Genomic DNA, 21,193 nt, shown 5'->3' with positions numbered 1-21,193 from the left:
GGGAGGACTTCAGGTCCAGGACCCTCGACAAGGCCTGACGCCTCTTGAAGCCAGTGGATGCCAAGGGGCGCCGGGGCCACCTGTCCGACCACCAAATGAGCATTCTTGAACGCATATGCCCAGCGCTCCACTTCCAGGTCCTTGAGAGGCAGGCCCGTCTGGAGTCGAGCGGTAAGTGTACATGCATAATGATTGGACGTGTGCGTGTCGTGGTGTGCCAGTAGTGTGCAGGTTGCACATGTGTTTTTGTAGGGCCATGTATGGATGTGTATGTACAGGGGCGCGAATCCTCTCATGTGTGAGACACATGGATGATGTATGTGTGGGTAAGCATGCCGGCCAAATGCAGATGTGGGAGCACACATGTTTGAATTACTGTGTATGTACGTTGGCATGGTTGTGGTGTCACACATGGATGTTGGTTCCAGCTGCATGTATCTGCACTGTGTACATGTGCATATGTGTGTATTTGACAAGTGTGCAACTGTGATGCGACATGGATGCATGTGGCACTGACATGTAGAAGGCTGAATGCCAAATGTGACATGGATGGCGATCTCATCACTCTGACAGTTGGTGGACATGCACACATGCATGTAAGTGTGTTGGTTTGTGTGCATGTGTTGCGTATTCCCCGTGTTTCATGTGACGTCAGGCTCACCTTCGGATGCTGATGCTGTTGTATGTGTATGGATGGTGCTGCCTGGTGCAATATTGCTGTGGAATTGCTCATGTGTGTGAGTAGAAATGACATGTGTGTTAGGGAGTGTGATGCCATGTCTGAAGTTTGACACTGCCACTCATGTACAACTGTCATGTGTGCATCAGTCCATTGTACAGTGCCCTGATGCCTGTGTTCTATCTTTCCCTGTCTGCAGCATCAACTGATGAAGAGGGCGGAGAGGGTGCTGTGGAGCAAGGCGGCAGGGATCGCACCGCCAGCCCGAGACGCAAGGCCCGGCTCCTCATCCAGGTTGTTATCTCGTCATGGAGTGAGGAGTCCGGTGCCGCGTCCCAGGCCGCAGCTGCCGAGGGCAGTTCCAAGAGGCGAAGGTCGGAGTTGGACTCCTCGGCAGCAGAAGGAGCACCTGAGACCCCACAGGGTCTGACAGAGGAAGATGGCACGGAGTCATCCAGGTTGGTGGGGGGTTTGGAAGAGGAGGAGGCCGTGGAAGGGACAGACACAGGTCTGAGGTGGGGATTCCACTGGTGCTAGTGGTGCAGTGCAGGGGCAGGGACAGGAGGCAGCACAGGCCGCCACTGAGGTGCCTGTGTGTAATCCTGTCCCCGATCCTGTGACTGCATCATCCTGCACCAGCAGGGATGCCTACGTCCAGACCCGTTTTCAGGGAGGGGATATGCTTACAACAACTGGCCTTCCTCTCCCTGCGGACGTGGCTATCCGGGACCGGGTTGAGTCTGTCATGGGTGGGATGGTGTTGCATCAACGGGGCATGCAAGGTGACCTGCAGTGTTTTCGTGAGGACACTGCACGTCATCTCAAATGCATCGTTGACCATGTTGACCTACTGGGACGGGTCACCAGGGAAGGATTCCTCCGTTTGCTCGACCTTGTTCCGACCCCCTCCTCACCTGAACCCCCTATGCGCCAGTCGTCCTCCATGCCATCTTCCCACCCATGTATCACCTGGGTACCCTGTGGAGCTGCCTCTGACCCTGCGGCCAGGCTGGTGGAGGACACATCCCTGCCACAGTCAGGAGTCGGACGTCTAGCAGGGGTGGACACCTCAACAACTGCACCCCAGCCGGAGGAGGACGTGCAGGCAGCAAGAGCCAGGGCACGGGCACAGCAGCAGCAGCAACAGGGTGGGAGCCATGATGGCTCGGGGCCTTCAACATCGGAGGGGCAGGCATCGGCCAGAGGGCAGGAGGACCCAGGATTGGAAGTGTCTTCTGTGTGGCAGTGGTTGGGCTCGGCCATCGATGCGGAGCGGCAGCGGGCGGAAGAGGCATGGCTCACAATGGTCAGGGTGGAGAACTCCATGTGGAAGGCTCTGAGGTGGCCCGAGTGCCTCGAGGCAATTCGCAGGGAGTTGAAGGTCCACATATCATCCTCCCTGCGAACCCTCGGGCCATGGAAGAGGACCGCCTCCGGGTCATCGAGCAGGAGTTCGATGATGCCCTGGCCCAGGAAATCGGGAAGTGAGCCGACGGACTAGCCTGCTGCCATTGTAAATAGTTTTTAGAGTTAGGTTTCCGTTTCCTTTTCCTTTGATTTGTGGTGAATGGACTATGCCACACACATTTGTATATAGTTTTTTATTAGGTAGTTTCTTAGGTAGGTTTCATTTCTTTCGTTGGGCTCATGGACCCTTGACAATGGAATGTACATATTTGGACAAAGGATTTATTTGAACTTTTTATTTGATTTTGAACATGGATTAATGGATTTTTCCTTTGGACAATGGATTGTACATATTTGGAAAATGGATTATTATTAACTTTTTCTTTTGATTTCACCATGGATCAATGGATTTTTCTTTTTAGGCTTCCTTTGGATTTGCGTTGGTGGAGGGAGGGTTTGGACTATTTTTCTTTCGGATTTCTTTGGATTGGTTATACTTTTCATTTAATCATCTTTTGCATATGCTTTTCATTTCATGTTTGCTATTGTGTTATGCTTTCATTTCATTGCTTTATTTTTGTACATAATACATTTTGATATTTTAGTTCCATGCGTGGGATTCGCTATTGGGTTAATGCATGTGAAAATGTGGGTTTACACAATCAATGCCAACCAGTAGGTGTGTGTGACGGACATGTGTTGATGTACATAGTTGACTTTTGGTTTGTGTCTTGAGATCGGCATGTCAGTGTGGGGTGGATTGGGAAATCATTGCGTCTCAAGAATGGGGTGGCGTGCTATGGTATTTTGGTGTAGAAGTGGGCCATGATTGTGGATCTTTTTTTTTTTTTTTTTACTTTTATGGTTGATAAAATCAACCTTTCAATATTACAAAATGTCAAGAACAGTGCATTACAAGCATTAAAATCCTTTTTCACAGTTAAAAGAAAGAGAAATACAAATACGACACGTGGCAAGCAAAAATCAGAGCATTAGAATTCAGTATAAATATAACAAGAAAAGAAATAAAGAGTCATAAAAAGTTAAGGATGTGGATCACGAAAAGAATTGCATCCAAAAACTGTACAGTTGCTATCTTAACACCCAGTGAGACAGATGAGAAAATGCATTGCCACATGTTCTTTTGTATGTAAACATTTTGCTCTTCGAAGAACTTTCCAAAACATTTTTCCCGAATGGTAACCAAATTTGAGCAGTGCACCAAACAATGTTATAATGTTTCTTTTTGGTTAACATTCTTGCAAAATCGACACCAATTCTCAGCCTCTCCAATTTGCTTTCTTCGGGCCAAAACGTCAAGAGTCGGCCAAAGATTTAAATGAAAATGAAGACATTTCTGGCGAGTCTTTGAACAAGGAAATTCGGCCAAATAATCGCCCATTACTCTGAGTCGCTTGTGGCCAAATAAAGTGCGATCAAAGTCCTTATAAATTAAACATTTATTTTGTGGATTGTGGATTGTGGATCTTTATTTCATGTAGGGGGGGCCATGAGTGGGGGCCTGCTGGCAGGTGCCCCTCACTGCTGGGGGGTGGGGCTGCTGGGGGACATGATTGGGACATGAGTGGGGGCCTGCTGGCAGGTGCCCCTCACTGCTGGGGGGTGGGTGTGCTGGGGGACATGAGTGGGGGCCTGCTGGCAGGTGCCCCTCACTGCTGGGGGGTGGGGATGCTGGGGGACATGAGTGGGGGCCTGCTGGCAGGTGCCCCTCTCTGCGGGGGTGGGGGTGCTGGGGACATGAATGGGACATGAGTGGGGGCCTGCTGGCAGGTGCCCCTCATTGCTGGGGGGGTGGGGGTGCTGGCGGACATGAGTGGGACATGAGTGAGGGCCTGCTGGCAGGTGCCCCTCACTGCTGGGGGTGTGGGTGCTGGGGGACATGAGTGGGGGCCTGCTGGCAGGTGCCCCTCACTGCTGGGGGTGGGGGTGCTGGGGGACATGAGTGGGACATGAGTGGGGGCCTGCTGGCAGGTTCCCCTCACTGCTGGGGGGTGGGGTTGCTGGGGACATGAGTGGGACATGAGTGGGGGCCTGCTGGCAGGTGCCCCTCACTGCTGGGGGTGGGGTTGCTGGGGGACATGAGTGGGACATGAGTGGGGGCCTGCTGGCAGGTGCCCCTCACTCCTGGGGGGTGGGGGTGCTGGGGGACATGAGTGGGGGCCTGCTGGCAGGTGCCCCTCACTGTTGGGGGGTGGGGGTGTTGGGGGACATGAGTTGGTGATCATATTGCAAGGTGACATGTGGCTTGACTGGGGGGCATGCCCATGGGGGATGGGCTGCCTTCGGGACATGACATGGGGTGCAGGGCAGTCCCCTGTGATGTGGGCTGCCTGCTTGGGCCATGGAGGGGGTAGAGGGGACCCACACTGCCAATTCATGTGTAGGACTCCCCGCGCACCACACTGGATACACGTACCCCGCTCTGACAGCAAAATCGCGTGTGAAACTTCACACGCACCTCCGAAATACACGTACCCCGCTCTGACAGCAAAATCGCATGTGAAACTTCACGCGCACCCCCGAAATACACGTACCCCACTCGCACAGGGCCAATCGTGTGTGACACTTCCCGCAAACCCCAGTAATACATGTACCCCGCTCGCACAGGGCCAATCACGTGGGACACTTCCCGCAAACCCCAGTAATATATGTACCCCGCTCGCACAGGGCCAATCGCGTGTGAAACTTCCCGCGAACCCCAATTATACACGTACCCCGCTCGCACTGGGCCAATCGCATGTGAAACTTCCTGCGAACCCCAGTAATACACGTACCCCGCTTGCACAGGGCCAATCACGTGTGAAACTTCCCACAAACCCCAGTAATACACGTAGCCCGCTCGCACAGGGCCAGTCGCGTGTGAAACTTCCCACGAACCCCAGTAATACACGTACCCCGCTCGCACAGGGCCAATCGCATGTGAAACTTCCCACGAACCCCAGTAATACACGTACCACGCTCGCACAGGGCCAATCGCGTGTGAATCTTCCCACGAACCCCAGTAATACACGTACTCTGCTCGCACAGGGCCAATCGCGTGTGAGACTACCCGTGCAGCGGGGTACGTGTAGTCGCAGGGGTGCGCAGGGAGTTTTACAGGCATTTTTGAGGTTGTGAGCCTGTGCACCATGTACGGGATTTGTGCGCTGTACATGGCGCACAGGGAGGGGTTGGGGGCATAACTGGCGCTGCTGCAGGGTCGATGCGCCACTCTGCGCCACAGCGGGTTTTGGATGTTAAAATCCATGAATACGCTGTGCACGGAAATGGATTTTAGCGCACACGGCTGCTACAGAAAGTCGCATGCGCACACTGTGTGCCAGCCGCATGCGCCACTTGTGCGCTGAATTCTATGAATTACTCCCTTTATCTTATTTTCGCTTGTCGCCACCAAACCACCAAATACTTCATATTGTGTATATTTGATTCCCGGTCAGACGCTTAAACTGAAGTTTTTTCATTTTATTGCTGGACGCAGGTTTCGTTTTGGTCCCTTTTCACTTTTCAGTGGATTGCTTCTTACTGAGTGAAACGCAGGTGGCCATCTTTAAATGGTTAGAGCTAATTATCCACAATAACTATATTAGCCGGTGCCCTGGTCACGTTTGTTATGAATTATTATATTAAATCACTGCAACTTGTGGGAACAATTAATAGGTGTATATGTCTCACCATGATTACATTGTGTGAGAGTCTGGATTTTACTCATCCACAGGCACGGGTGAATTTCCATGGCCAAATATGAATGTCCGTTCTGTACATGTGTGTCTTTGAACTCCTGGGCGTGCTTAACTGTATGTTGAAAGATGGCATAGCACCACATCTACTTAGTTAATAAAATGTGGAGAGGTTTTTACACATACTTGAAGTCAAAACTGATTTCTTAATTTCTTAATTACATTAAGAATGTAGGCAAAAAACATCCCAATGAGGAATGTGAAGGATCATTTTTTGATTGATACACAGTGCTTATTTGTGCCACACAATAACAGGACAACCTTTATTGAGTTCCAGGTACATGTATTTTGCACTCAGACAAAAATGGAAAATGACTGGCATTGTAAAACTACTTGATGCAAGGTTTTAACAATTGGATTGTTCTTTCATATTACAGAAAAAAGATTCCATTCGATATAAGTGTTCAGACCTTTAGAGACTGTGTTCAAATGTTGGATCCAACGTTGTTCCAATTTTCTCAAGGCCACATCGCGGTCTGTACCTCTTGGTAGGGGATGTTGTGTCTGAATCACAAACCAATTAAAGTCATTGTAACTATGTTTCTTGAATTGGAAATGCTCAACCATGGGTTTTTCGGGTACCGCATTCTTTAAACATGATCTATGTTCTCAAATTCTTTGCTGTACTTCTCTTTTCATTTTCCCGATATACATGAGGTTGCATGGGCATTTAATGGCATAGATTGCCCATGTTGTTTTACAATTGGAGAACTCTTTATATTCCCAAATCAGGCCGCCTAAATTAACAATTTTCATATTTGTGGTAAGCACACACACTGAACAGTTTCTGCATCTATGATGCCCCACCAGAGGAGGTAGGCCCCATGCTGTAGCCAAGGTTTGTGGTGGTCTTCCTTGGTGCTCATATGTGTGCACCAGCATTGTCTAAGACTTTGTGCTTTCTTGAAGGCAAACCGTGGTCTTATTGATCTGAAATCTGGGGTGTATATGATGTTCCAATTCTTTAGAATCACCTTTTTAAGCACATTGCTAATCAGGCTATAAGTTGTCACACACGTCTTGCGTTCTTGATGTTCTTGACGTCTTTCTTCTTATGATCTTAGCTCTCTCAGAATAGTGAGCAAGGGGTCCACGTCTGGATTCCTCTAGTAACTTAGGGTGAGACCTAAAGTTACTAAAATATGCAAAAAAACAAGGGGGTCCTGGGAGTCCCTCTGCCAGATGTGGACCCCTTGCTCGCTACTCTGAGAGAAGCAGAGCTCCACCCTACTGATGAGGTCCAACCAGACCGAAACACATGTCTGGGGTTGCTGTTGGTACGCTTGTTCAGAGGAGAATTGCTTAGCATTTCGGTGCTGGACTGCCCTAGGGCAGGACAAAGACTGACATGTTTTGGATATTTCTCCTCTGTGAAAGATAGTGAGCTAAAGACCCTGGGTAAGTCTCTCATAACCGGGATTAATGTCCGGCAGAGGGACTCCTAGGATCCCCCCTTGTTTTTTGCAAAATACAAGGGGCTAGAATCTAACCATATTAGAGTCAAACAAAAGTAGCCCAGTTTAATAATGGATGGCTCTTTGTTGTAATGATAAGGATACATGACTGCAAAGAATATTGCAAGATACAATTACTAGCGACAATGTATACAAAACCCTTCTGAATTATATTGTTGAAGAGCTCAAACAAGTTACAGTGCAATCTTGGTTTAGTAACACCCCAACAATTCCCAAAGTAGTGAAGTTGCCGGTGAAAGTGCCCCATCCTCCCAACATGAAGCAGTGCTAGGCATCTAGGAATTTGGAAAGTCTACCAGCATTGCGCAGTTTAGAATGATGTGTTCGGAATGACCTGTTGATTTACTAGATTGGACTTGCTGGATCCGAGACACAATGATTTGCAATTAAGCTACTTTGGACATTCCCATAGCTTCTTTTGATTTGCTCCTAGTATACCATAAACGTGATTCACAAAGCCTAATACAAGAACACATCTGGAGAAACCCGGATCCTTTTTGAGAACCCTGTGAGAAAATATTGTTAATAATATTTGCATATGTGCCTCTCAAGGATGCTCCAAGCATCCCCAGATGTGCTGCAGTTGTGTGCTTTGTAAATAACGTATAAAGTCACAGGGACAAATGTGAGATACTCAACACATCTCTCAATTTGGTCCAGTGAAAATCTTTGAAAATCGTGTATGTACCGTCCAACAAAGATGGTTAATTACTCGTTTTTATCTACTAGCATTGGATGTAAATATAGAAAAAAAATAAGAATCATAAGATTAGGTTAAACACGTGACTATTCTTCTTAGAGCAACTTGTTCAAGCTATGTGAACAATGTCCCCTATAATTTTGTGATATTTCTTAACTTATGGTAGGGGATTAGCTTCTCTTTCTAAAAGTCAGTCTGTAGACAATGGATGACAACAGATTAAGACTTGCTACTGGGTAGACACGTAATACCTGACCTGACTAGCCACTCACTTGTACTGAACATCAATCCTTTTGGTAGGGTAATTATTTAACACTTGAATTAACTTACTTTTATTTCTCTTAGGAATTACGTATTTTTGTTTTGTGCAACTGCTTTATTATACACTTTAAGAAGACAGTTTGTGGGCATGTGTTATGTGTCCTAATTTTAATATTGTGTCTGTGTATAAGTTGTACATTTAGATGGCATGGACTACTGAAGTGAAGGTCATGTGGTACAAGAAATAAGATCCTTGCTTATACTTGCTTTACTTTAGGTAGACTGTTAGACTATGACCCACTGTGAGTTAGTAACAATATTCTAATGTTCAAATAATCATCAATGAAAATTGATATGTTTGCATATTTCGAGTGGTGCACTAAAGAGAGCATTTTGAAGTAATGCACATTGTTTCTTTACGAAGTTAAAACATTTGGGGTAAAAGAGAGCTGTATGATCTTCGTAGTCCTTTTGTAAAAGAATGGTCATTGTTCATTGTACAACTTTTTAGACAAATGTTTTATGGGTGGCATTTTACATGACACTTGTTTACCTTTACATACAGTAGCAATGGTTTGCCTGTTGTAAGAACGGGTTTTCTGTTAACATTCCCATGGATTCTGACCCTCTATACAATTTTAATTCGTCTCCGATGAGTGTGTTAAATTATTTTGTAAATCCAGGAGGACCTGCATGGTGGGAGGCATTTAAATTGATTCCATCAACTTTTACTATCAAAATATGATGATGGTGGAAATGGATTCCGATTTGTATGGTGGAGTGGATGGCTGTGCAATTTGTACATTTGTAATCTGTGCTGCGCTCTGCCGTAGATGGCTGTAAAGTGCAGACATGAAGGTTTTATGCATGGTTTTTACATATGCATTTTATTAATGCATTAATTGTTTCTACTATATCTCGTGTATTCTTAGCCGGTTACCCCCGAAGTTAAAAACTCGTGAGTTGTTCCAATCTACTTCGTCTAACATATTCAATAAAGGTATGTTTATTTTTTTAGCTGTGCAGAACTTGATAAGCTGTATATATAATTAGGGAAATCTCTTTGACTAAAATGTTGGTACCATATTGCTTTTTCGGATTAAATGTGTTCTGAAAATATAAATTGGCAAAACAAAATACTGTTATGAATTGTTTCAGAATATTTTGGATATCTATAATGATAAGAGATTTTAGAATTACCCATAATGCGGGTCATGGATTATCATAAGCAACGAGGACTACTTGATGAGCGATCAATGAATCACTGTAATGATAGAAATAACCAATAATCACAATACTCGGTGCCTTTCTAATGTGGTGGCATGTACACGATGTGCACGATCACCACTTACTAAGCCAAGCAGTTCCAGTAAAGATTTGATTTATGGTTTATTGATTTAAAAATGGAATGCCTTCTACCACTTTGATTGGCAGAAGCACTTAACCAGCATTGACATCTTGTAAGGCACATGCTGCGCCTGATCTACAAAACGTTTGCAATGTGCAGAGGAGGAGAGCACTTGTTGAGGAGGCTCACACTGCTTGGTGCCTATTGCGTGGACATTGTACTTCTGGATGTACCTTTTCGACTGCAGTGATATCACAATGGGATGCCCTGCAGGACAGCCAGCACCTGACAGCTTTAAACTTCGTTTTTACATCATTCACTGCGTTATATATTTGTTTCTGAGATCACTCAGCATGCCGCTGTTTTGAACACGGTGTTAAACATATTACTGAGAAACCTGGTTATATCCAATACGGATGCACACCTTGTTACTATGTCACAGGATTCTATTGCAGTTTTGAAAATTAGATCTCAACATGGTGCACCCTCTATTGTTCTGAGGGACACACAACGCAAGCAGTAATTAACAAATTACAGGGATCTAACAGCCATGAACTAGACATTGCAGACAACGTGTTGTGCTTGTCAGGGTCTATCTTGTCTCACAAAGTGTGTGAAATTGGTACTAACAATGAAGAACATCCTACTACATTTCTTTGAAGGTTGGTGCATTCCTGCAATTGACCAATCTGCGGGCTTACGCACTAGAAAGTGGTCCTCCCTTCTTCACTCATTGCTGGGCATGCCCAGCGGTCACTGCACCTGGGAAAGGGCCTTTAGCCATGACTCTAGCACAGTGACTCTCCTCTACTACATGATCATGATCTGCAACCATACCCCACATGACCTTGTCCTGGGCGCTGTGACCCTCCCTTCAGTGAGGACCGACTATAACATGTGGCAATGTCCAGTGATCACCGCCCCAGCCTCAATTGCCCTCCCTACACTGCCCAGCGCTCATAGTCTTTCCGTAGGCAGAGTGACAATACATAACATATGATCTTCTCTTAGTAGGGTGTCAATCTACCAAGGGTTATTTTGCAACACATAGGTAAAAGTTACTCCTAGAAATCTGAAAGGAACTATGTTATGTTGCCCCAGTGTAACATTGTGTCAATGAACGGAACTTTCTGCTGGCATAGGGGAGCTTTCTGAAGAAATGCAGTGAGCACAGTGAACATTCTTGTACTGGCACCTGGGCATCTTCCCAATGTCAATAGCCTGATAATATGCCCACTTGATCATGTCCGAGTTGTATCCCCTGTGGCCATGTCTCAGGGCCGTCATCTGCCCAAAGTGCTTATGTAGTGCATACAATCAGGGATGACATGATTCCTACAAGAAAGCGACGAAGTTCAAGCATTTTTAGGAATGGTGGAGTTCTACAACAAGTTCATAAGGAATTTTGCCGAATTGAGCCAGCCAATCGTGAGATGATTCAAGTCGGGAGTTGAATTTGTTTGGGATGAGGAGTGCCAAGAAGCAGGGAGCATGATCAAGGAAGGAATTTATAGTGCAAATAATTTGGTAGGATTGAAGATTGGTGACAAATGTATCATTATGGTGGATGCTAGTGTGAAGCGATTAGGAGCTGTGTTATCCCAAGGAAGGGGAGGAACTGAGAGAATAATATGTCATGTCTCCAGGGTGGTGACAGATTGCGAAAGTATTGAGTATCAGTCATTGAGAGAGAGAGTTGTTGGCATGTATGGTGCGTGGTGTGCGGACAGACCATACACCGTTGGTGGAGGTGTTGATGGTAAAGGGATAATGAGGCTGACACCCAGGATTGCTAGACTATGCACGTGATTGCAGGATTATGATTTTATGTGTGGAGTATGTACCAAAATAAGATTACAGATTATTTATTTCTCGAAAAACGTTGGATATATATTCTTTGGGAATATTTTGTGCACTTTCATTGAGAATCATTGAGAAATCATGAGCATCTCAATATGTGCGCTTTCTAGGGTGTGTCTAACACACCAACAGTAGAAAGGCCACGTGTAGACTTGAACTCCGCTGGTGCACGAACGAAAGAACCAAAAGACAGGCCTTCCATGTCTATGTCCTGAGACTCTGGAACCTCCTCCTTGTCAACATCACACTCGCCACTCGCTTTTACAGTTTAGAAAAGAGCTTAAAAACCTCCCTTTTAAGGAATTACTCCTTTCTAACACCTAGGTCCACACACCCTCAACTCCCCACCCTTCATGAGAGTTGGTGATGTGCTTGCCAATGTGTCCTCACATGGTTGCTTTTGTTGCCAAATTGCCCGCCCTTCGCCTCCCCTCTTGTTAGTTCCCGCTCCCTGTTTCTCTGCTTCCTTCTCTGTGCTCTTCCACCTATGGTACAATGGAAATATACAGGGGACCACAGCCAATCTGTACTCCATAGTAGTTCACTGCAGCTATCACTTTGTTCCTCCTCATCAAAATACAGTTGTCACAATAGAACAGCAAGTCAGAGCTGAATTGTGTGCCACCTGAAAGGTAGGGAATCAAAAGTCATTGTAGAAATCACAGTCAGAAATACAGGTTTACTATTAAACCATTCACAATACAAAATCACTTTTGTACACTATACAGGGCTAAACACAAACATGATTCATTTGTGCTGTTTTTCGCCCATTTTCTATCGAAGCTACTGCTATTCGACATATGGTGTAAATGTGCTTTTCAGTTGCACGCACCAATAGGCTCTGTACACTTTTTCTTTCAGCAGTTCTGAGCAGAGTACCCAAGTGGTAAATAAAATAGATGCTGACAAAGGAAGTTCTGAAGGTAAAACAGAAGTGTCACATGCAGAACAGTCCCCAGAAAGCAGTGCTCAAGAAGCTTGCCAGAGTGTGAGGATGAGCCAGAATGGACCTAAACAAACGACTACATATAAGGTAACAAAATGTCATGTTATTTGGAAAAATAGTTGACTTATTTTTGTCAATGGTTCCTTTTATTTATATGTGATGGTTGAATTTTTCTGCAATATGTGCATATTATGTGGTCTTTGAATACTTGTTTATTATTAACAGTAATAATAATAGCAATAATAATAAAGGTGCTTCGACTACTGCTAATACTCATAATAATAATAATAATAATAATAATAATAATAATAATAATAATAATAATAATAATATGAATACCGTCACTTCACACCCCATAAAAGGTGTCATTATGTCCCAATGAAATAGTGATGAATTTATCATCATCAGACACGAAGGCAAGGAACTACTCTGATGGGGTAATCAAATGAAAAAACGTGTTTTAGTGTAAAAAGCGTGTTGATTTTTCTGATGCAATGTCAAAGTAGTAAACCTCAATATGTACGGTGCCTTCTGCACTTGGGAAGATGTACTGTGCATCCCTAGCTACCACTATCAGGACAGGTCGGCAAGGGCTTCGACTAGAGGACATTTTCTGATTACACATTGCCCGTTGTTAACCAGAGACGTGAAGTAGTGTCGAAAGAGAAAAAAGATTGAGTTTTCACTTTTTAAACCTCTATCTAAAACTTTAAACCTTGAAGAAGGCAAGGCATTGCCGGCATGAGGGGTCACAACAGAAATTGCCTATAATGAAAGCGAGCAGTCTAAGACAAGGTTGGAGGTATTCTTGCCTGTTTTACCGGCAAGGCTACCCCCAAACTCGCATCCGGCTCTGGCACCCACAAAAGGAGAATCACTGGGCCATTCCAACCTCGGCGGGTGCCAGAGCCGATAGGTCCCCATTCCCATTGAGCCCCACACAGGGCTCAATGGGAATGGGGAGGATGGTAGCAGCGGTACAGTTTATAACAGTACCGTTGCTACCATCATGTTCTGCTCGCGGGTGCCGGTACGGCCACCTGGTCAGACCAGGTGGCTGCAAGAGCACCCGCGAGCAGAAGTCCTAGTATGGCGGTACAGTAGCAACAGTGACAGTACCGATACCGGCGCCGTTGTTGCCTTACCGCCATAGTCCTAATGAGGCCCAAGGAGTATTAAACATTGTTGAGCGTATAGTCACAAAATACTCAGGTACTTCCAAACTTGTCATGTATTGTAGTTTATTCATTTGTTAATGTATTTATTGATACATTTATAAAGAAGCATGCAAAGCCCATGGGCATCTAGGCTCTGCTTACAAAGGAGAGGAAGACCGTTATAGCCTAGCTAAGGGAAAAAGGAGGGACAAATGTGGGGGGTGTCAGTTTAAAAGGTGAGTTTCAAGGTTCTTCCTGAAGTTGCAGGATGGTTCACCTTGCAGGTAATGGGTATATCATTACAGAGGGCAGTGGTCCTGATTGGGAAGCTGGAGCCCACCCGTAGAATCTGGGTGTGGTGAGGCTATGTTTATAGGCTGATCTTACTGGCCTTTCCGAAGAGCGCCTCTTGATTTTTTGGGCCAGATATGGAGGAGCATTATTAGAGAGGCATTGGTGGAAGCCAGTGGGCAGATTTTCTAGCCTGCAAGATGTAATCATGCCTTCCAATGTCTTGTGCCCCCCCGGAGGGCATTGTTTTGTATGATTTGTAGTTTGTGCATGTTTTTTCAGAAGTGCCTCACAAGAGAGAATTACAGTAATCGTGTGCAGACTCTATGAGTGCACAGGCCACTTCAAGCCAGTTTTTGGTAATCAGGAAGGGTTTGCTGGCATTGATAAGGTTAGTCGCATAGCCCGATGATGATGTAAAGTGGGTGACTTGGCGCCTCGGTTACACACCCATAGTCTTAATATGATTTGATATTTTATTTGTATCGCGCTCATACATTTCAGAGTGCGATGAAGCAAGGGAGGAGAACAAAGGAGGACAAAACAACAATCTCACTAGGCCCCGTGACATTGATTATGCGCAAAGTGCAGGGGAGAGGAGAGAGGTGTAAAGTGCTGAGCAAGGGAAAAAAACAACAGCAAATGGTAGTGCAGCCAGCAAGGTGGCAAGTGAGAGGTTTAAAGCGCTCCTCTCCAGAAAGAACATGGCATGATAACCTGTTCTGAGATGAGAGTTTGCAGCACACGCTATTTGCTCACTGTACCTTTCACAGATGGGAAATACCCATTTGCATACCAGTCTTTGTCCCGCCCACATGGGTAGTCCAGCACCAAAAGTTTATGGCAATTCCTCTATGAACAAGAGTACCAACAGCAAACCCATACACGTGTTTCAGCCTTGTTGGCCCTCATCAGTGAAGTGAAGCTGTGCCTCTCTAAGCACAGTGAGCAGGGAGTCCACGTCTGGTTGCCCCCAGGTAACATAGGGTGACCAGCCCCAAGTTCCTTGCAAATATTTCAAAAAAGGTAGCAGGCGCTCCTCTCCAGAAAGAACACTGCATGATAACCTGTTCTGAGATGAGAGTTTGCAGCACACGCTTTTTGCAAGTACAAGGGTTGCCAGGAGGCAGTGCCGGTGTGTGTCTGGGTGGGAAAGGACCTGGGCCCGAAATCAGAGGGTAGCCAGCAGCACATTGCCAAATCAGACAGTTCAGCAGGGGAGAGGAAGAGCGAAGGCAGAAACAAAGAGGAGGTTCTTAAGGTGCTGACAGAGCGGCAACTGGAATGTTGTGGCCATTGATGGTGTAGGCTTTGTAGGCCTTGTTAAGTTTTATAGGCGGGCCAGTGGGGCTATGAGGAGTTCTGTTTTTTGTTGTTAAAACAAGGGCCATATGCGGCCATCCAGGATTGATGGCTTCATAGATCGAGGTTATCCTGAGAGTGTTCATGGAGTGGCCGCAGGTAAGAGGGATATGAATTTGTGTACTGTCAGCATAGTTACTATTTGAGATGAGGAGGGAGTCTAGATGATCAAACAGTGGTCTTGTATAGATATTGTAGAGTGGGGAAGACACAGGAGCCTTGGGGTACACTGCAGGAGATAGGCATAGAGTTAGCAGCAGCATCTCTGGAAAAGACTTGAGAGGATCTGTCAGCCAAGAAAGAGGCAACCCATTTTTGTGGCATCAGGAGAGAAATACGCAGAGGGGAAGTGGGCCTGGCAAAGGATCTCGTGGTCCATAAGGTGAAATGCTGCTGAGAGGTCAAGCAGTAGTAGAAGTGAGAGTTTGCCACAGTCATTTCCGTCATCGAGCTGATTCTTCAGGTCTAAGAGGTCAGTTTCAGTCCCATGTTTCCGTCGGAAGACTGATTGCCAAGTAACCACGATATAGTGGAGTTTGAGGAATACATGGATCTGCCGGTACCCAAATCTGTCCATAATTCTCAAGAGAAGTTGGCCGTTGTTATGGCATGTTAGTTGGTGGGCATTGCACGGTTGAGTGAAGGTTTTTTGAGTAATGGGGAAATCCAGGATTCTTTCGGTTAGAGGGGACAATGCATAAGCCAACCAAAGAATTGATAACGGTGGTGATGAGTTGGGGTAGGGATTCTGCACATTCCTTTACCAACAAAGCAGGGCAGGCATCTTTGTTACAGTGCGAGGGCTTGCGACCTTTGATAGTCAGGGTGGAGGTGCTGATGGATTGGAACTGGAACAGAGGGGTGTTTCTATGTACTTAGGGTGGAAGGGCTACAAGTGAGGTGGCTGTTATGCATGCTAGCTTGGCTTTTATGTGTGCTTGTAGTTGTGTGATTTTCCCTTTGAGGCTATCTTGGAAAAATTGCACAAGGCATTGTCTTTCATGATGGTAGAGGGCAGAGGATGGAGAACAGTTCACGGGAGCTAGATGACGCCTTAGTGATTCTCTCATTGTAAGTAGATAACAGAAGGGACAGCCCTGGATGGGGCAGGACTATGGGCTATATAAATTGTAACACAAGGGGGGCGTCCTGCCACCAAAAGTAAACTGTTTATATTTCATTCATATAAACATTACAATGTTGTTTCATATTTGGCACACATAAAATTTCTTCTGTGTACAACTTGGGCTTTAATAAATCAAGAGCAAAAAAAGACATGTATTAATTCAAATTCTACCAGCATTTATTACTTTTGCTGTTGTTATTGTTTTTCTTTTTTCTGTTATTTCATTCTTTACATATATTTTTACTCCAAGGATCTTTAAAAGGTGATCCATTGAATTTTTACATCAACAAATAATACAGTGATATTTGTGTTCACCTTCACCTCCAGTGACTTGTGAGTTTTTACTAATTACACACTGTTTTAATAGTTGTTACATTTGAGCAATTTATAGCAAGTAAAAATTGCAACGCCGGGCAACAGGGTGACCTAGTGATAGGTCTCTCATCGTAAGTGGCAGCTTTCGAGCAGTGCATTGATTGTTTGTGGTGTAGGCAGATTTTGGACAGTTGGACATTGTTGACTATGGAAGGGTCTTTGTGCCAGGCAGCTTTAGCAGCGATTTTGGTGGCTCAGGTGGCATGAAGATCAGGAATGAACCAGGAGTTAATGTCTTTTTAGTTTTCCATGCTTGAGGGGAGAGGGTGAGTGAGAAGTGGGATGCCTTTGTTGCTGGTCAGGTTGTGGGTGCTATGGGCCAGGATGTTAGATGAGGCTACTGCTGGGTTAGCGTGAATAGTGGGGATTGGGATGGTGAAGGTGATGGTCATTGAAAGGCCCAGATTCCGCTGTACATTGCTATGTTTTGTCATAAAATGTCCTGGTCCTATAACAGCGACAGCGATTGACATCATGTGTCCAGGTACTCACCCAATGGCTAGGGATTGTAAGGTACTCACATCCTTGCTTGTCATTAATTTTAGTTGCCCACATTATCACATTGTTTGCACAGATTGTGATGAAATGTCTACATATTTACCCCACTGTCAGGTGTTGTCATCAATGGGTCTGCTATCCCCACTACAAGTGGCTAACTACACCTTTATGTTGAAGTGCAGGAATCTTCTCCCATAGAACTGTGATATAGAGTCAGCTGATATAAACCTCCTTTAAAAAAGAAACACATTCTTCTGTGGTGCTAGAAACATGAGTGAGGAAATAAAATTAAAGAAACTGTATTAAAAAAGAGCCCAGAGTGTATATGTTCAAAAAAGTCTTCAGAAGACAGGCTATGCATTTCACATTCCAAGATTGGATGTGGAAGAAGTCCTTGAACCCAATCCTGCTCCTTCATCATAGTCATTGGTTCTAGTCCTTCTCCTTCATCATAGTCATTCGTCACAGGTCTTCTCTTTCCTTATCGCCCTCCTTCTTAGTCTTTCACCATGGTTCTTCACTTTTGTCCCGGTCCATCGCCTTATTCATAGTCCATATCTTTTTTCATAGTCCTTCGTCCTAGTATTTCCACTTCATCACACTGTTTTAATAGTTGTTCTTGCTTCTGGTCCTCCATCATCATAGCTCTTCATCATAGTCAATCTCCTTCTTGCAATCACAGTCCCTCAGCATCATAGAACTTCTTGTTAGTCTTAGTCATTCTTCATCATATTCCTTCTCCTCTGTACTAGTACTTTCTCATCATAGCCATCTGTCTGGAGGCCTATGTAGCAATCCCAGGAAAACTAATCTCTGGAATGGCTGAAACCAATGTTTATTGATCTATAAGCTAACTAAACAAGGTGAAAAATAAATCAAAATCAAACCTCAGAGATTGAGCGCTATAATGTCTCACCTCTCAATGGTGTTGCATGTTTCCCAGGGGTTCTCTAACCCTTTCTCCTGGCCCCCTTCCTCAAGACAAAGAAGGTTGCTCAGCCTGTTGCGCTGTTTCTTGCACCAGTTGTTGTTATAGACAGAGTTCCCTGACTGAATCTGAAACTGCACTGGTTACCCGGCTACCCTCTGATTTCGGGCCCAGGTCCCCTCCCCGCCAGTTGTACACCTGCACTCTCCCCCTGGTAACCCTTGCACTCAGGGACAGTTCTGTTTCCCTACAGGCCCAACTAGCACTTGACACCTGATGGCTGCACTTACCCGTGCACTTGCCACCTGCTGGCTACACTTTTATTTATTTATTCATTTATTATCTTTATTTATCTTACTGTTATCCTATGTCCTGCACTATACCCTGCCCTTTCCCATAGTAGGATCGCTGTCTTTGTCTTCCCTCTGTTCCCCCCCAAGGCCTCGTCGCATCTTGAAACACTTGTGTATAGGCACGTTATAAATGCCATATCATATCATATCATATCACAGTATGTCCATTGGGGTGAGAAGTGTACAAGTGCTAACGCCACTGACCATTGGAACTCATAGTTACTTAACTCTTGGATCCCTTCTCCACCAATCCCTGTGGGCCCCCTCTCAGTCATATAATTACTTCTCCTCTGGTATCCTTGCTTGGGTCTCATTCATTCTCCTACCTCATCTCCCTGCCATGGGTCAAACTAGCCTCCTAGTGCCTTACTATGCTTTCGGGATAGGGGTTTTCCCTCCTCCTTCTCTGAAGCTCTTTGTCATAGCACTACTTTTACCCCTTCCTCTGTTGTTACCTCACCCTCAGATACTACTGTCAACTCCTCTGATGATACCAGCACCTCCTCTGTTGGTTTCACCGCATGGTCCTCCGATTCTACTGCCACCTGCTCTATTGAAACCACCCCATATTCCTACCTCCTCATCTGTGCTACCACCTCCTCTGTTTTCTCCCACTCTTAACATTAGCATCGCATTAGCTCTCCCTTTACCATACTCCCGCACTGTCATACCACTTGCCACAACCTTATTCAATAGCCAAGACAGATCGTCATGGGCTCTCTGATCTTATATTGTGTTCTCTCCTCCCAAGGGTGGGACTATCAGTGAGGATCTGCACCTGTAGCTTTATATTGGGTCATTACTGGTATTGGATGTTGCCCCTTAGTGCACACAGGGCTGCCTGGTCTCAGGAGGCTAGACCAAGACTATACCTTGTCTGTCTGGGATAATGGATGTTATTATTCCTCATCTGGCCCACACTTGCGATGCCTGCAGAGAAGTTGCCTCTGCTTTGAGTATGTGAGATAGAGGCCAGACAAAATGCTGGGTAACCTTTGTAAATACTATGTTTTTCATTTCATACTCTGTGTGCAGTGAAATTGAACCAGTGTATCTCCAGAAAGAGACTCTCTTGCCAGTGAACAATGCCTCTGCAGCACTGCTTCTCTTGCTGCAGTCTCAGCAATTGGGAAGTTGAAAATTGGTAAGATTGTTCCCGGAGCAATGCAGAGTTCCCTGCGGTCCAGCAAGCTCTGTGAAGTAACTTCCTTGATGTATTTTCTGAAACTGTAACTGTATCTAAACACATGCCACCATTGTCAAATGAAATAAAATGCTTTTCCTTAAAAAGAAAGGCATCTTTTTTCTTACTAGAGTTTTTGGGTCAGCTCAGGGAGAGCATTTCAGGCTCTCACAGCTAGAGAAGGTGTGTGTTCAAGGTGGTTATGTGACTGTTCCCTGCCATGCACCAGAGACAAGTGACAAGGAGTTACTCCACATACCTCCCCAGGCCCATCTACAACTGGCTTAGCCAAGCACTCAGCCAACTGAGTTCGAATATTTGTATTCCCTACTGCAAGACAGAGGACCTCCTTAGATCTCCTTTGCCACAGTCACCAACCTTCTGTTTCTCACAGTCCTTCACTTTGGTCATTGTCTTTCACCTTTATCATAGTCTTCCTTCGTTTCACACAGTCCTTTGTCACAGTGCTTGTCCTTGTGGTTGTACTTATTTCTCATGACATTACATTCCTTTTCCTTCAACGCATTCATTCCCCTTCGTCACACTCCTCCTTAGTCACAGTCCTTCTCCTTTGTCACAGTAACTCACCTTAAAAGTAGCCATAGTACTTTGTCACAGTTCGTCTAATTTAACACAGACCATTTCTGTCATTGTGTTCTTCCTTTCTCACAGCCATTCTTCTTTATCACAGTTCATAGCCGTTCTCATTCATTACTTTTCATTCATCACATTCATTCTCCTTTGCCTTTATTCTTCTCCTTCAGCAGAGTCCTTCTCCTTCAGCTCATTCCTGCAGCACAGTTCTCCTTCATTACAGTCCTGTATATCAGTCCATCTCCTTCATTACAATTCCTGCTCACAGTCCTTCTCCTTCATCATAGTATGTCTCCTTTGTCACTGTCATTCTCCTCCATCGCAGTCAGTTCTCACAGATCTTCTCATTCATCCTTGTCCTTCTTCTTTGTCACAGCCTCTCTTCTTTGTCAGTCATCCTCCTTTAATATAGTCCCTTGTCAAAGCCCTTCCCCTTCATCACTGTTCTTCATGAAAGTCATTCTACTTTGTCATAGGCCTTTGTCACAGTCTGTCTTCTTAGTTGCAGCCCTCCATCACAGGTCTCCTTCATCGACCCTTTCCCTTCATCTTGGCCCTTCTCCTTCATTCTAGCCCTTCGCCTTAATTTCAGTCCTTCATCAACGTCCTTCCCCTTTATCACAGCCTTTCTTTTTCATCACATTCCTTCTCCTTCATTACAGTCTTCATCAGTCCTTCTCCCTCTTCAGTCCTTATCCTTGTCCTAGTACGTTTCATTCATCCTAGTCCTTCACCTTCACCTTCATCATAGTCTTCTGTTTTGTCCTAGCACCCCCTCTTTTGTCACAGTCCTTCGAGACAGACCTGGTTCAACTCATTGGTTTACTATATAACTTTTCCTTTGTCACAGTTCTATGTCATAGTATGGACTCTGCAAGTATAACATAGTGAC

Source organism: Ambystoma mexicanum, chromosome 7q (genome assembly GCF_040938575.1).
Source record: "Ambystoma mexicanum isolate Mex_15411 chromosome 7q, UKY_AmexF1_1, whole genome shotgun sequence".
NCBI classification, from domain to species: Eukaryota; Metazoa; Chordata; class Amphibia; order Caudata; family Ambystomatidae; genus Ambystoma; species Ambystoma mexicanum.
The sequence above is the reverse complement of the archived record's forward strand: the minus strand, read 5'-3'. Positions refer to the sequence as shown.